Genomic DNA, 1,284 nt, shown 5'->3' with positions numbered 1-1,284 from the left:
AAAAAAAAAAAAAAAAAAAAAAAAAAAAAAACCACCAAGAAGGCAAGGAAAATTGCTCCAACACCTACTACAAGGTGCAAAGAGGACTTAGCTAAAACTCATTGGAGTTAGAGAAAAGTAAAAAGATATATGGAATGAAAAATGTGTTCACAGAAATCACAGCACAAAGCTTTCCAAGTATGATGAATGAATTTAATAAACAGGTTTAAAAAGGCATACAGGACTCCAAGAAATTAAGACTGTAGAAGAATCTCTTCACAACACATTGTAATCAAAATCCCAGAAGCCCAACACAAGATATATTAAAAGCAGTCAGAGAAAAGCAGATAAGCACTTATAAGAGTAAATCCAATGGGATTACAGCAGACTTCTCAACACAAACTTTAAATGCCAGGGGAGCATGGAGAGTGTTTTAGTCCCTAAAAGAAAATAAAGGGCCAGGGATATAACTCAGCAGTGTGAGTGCTTGCCTGGCAAGCCTGAGGTCATGAGTTCAATTCTCGGTACCAAAAAAAAAAAAAAAAAAAAAAAGAAAGAAAGAAAGAAAGAAAGAAAATAACATTCAGCTGGTGTGATGGCCCATGCCTGTAATCCCAGCACTCATTATGAGTCTGAGACCAGTGTAGGCTGCAAAGTGAGCTCAAGGCCAGCCTGAACTGCATAGGGAGACTTTGTCTCAAAAAGCCAAAAAAATGAAAATAACATTCAAACTACATTAATATATCCTGCAAAAGTATCTTCAAAATTGATAGAAAAATAAAGATATTCCATGACAAAGGACATCTTAAGAAATTATGACAACCATACTAGTACTCCCAACAGATCTCAACAATATCCTAGATGGAGACAATGAAACTTCCAATGACAAAAAATGCATTAAGGAATGGATACATCTAGAAGGATGAACAGTTAGACAAAAGAGGAACATAGTGGAGTAAAAACAGAGAAAATAATAAATAATCAATGGGTCATGGAAAAAAAATAAGGAAGCAACTAAACTATGCCTAGCACCAAATGATAATAACAATATAACATACCAGAATCTGTGGGACACACTAAAAGCATCCCTGAGAGAGTTTATTGCTTTGAATGCTCACATTGGGAAAACAGGGTGAGCCCAAATAAATTACCCAATAATACACCACAATGCCCTAGAAAAACAGGAGCAGTCTAAATCCAAACCTTGCACAAGGAAGGAAATAATAAAGCTCAAAGTGAAAATTAATAAAATAGAGAATAAAAAATACAAAGAAGCAACGGATTGAAGATATGGTTTTTAAAACA

Source organism: Chinchilla lanigera, unplaced genomic scaffold, assembly GCF_000276665.1.
Source record: "Chinchilla lanigera isolate Chin_1 unplaced genomic scaffold, ChiLan1.0 scaffold00001, whole genome shotgun sequence".
Classification (NCBI taxonomy): domain Eukaryota; kingdom Metazoa; phylum Chordata; class Mammalia; order Rodentia; family Chinchillidae; genus Chinchilla; species Chinchilla lanigera.
The sequence above is the reverse complement of the archived record's forward strand: the minus strand, read 5'-3'. Positions refer to the sequence as shown.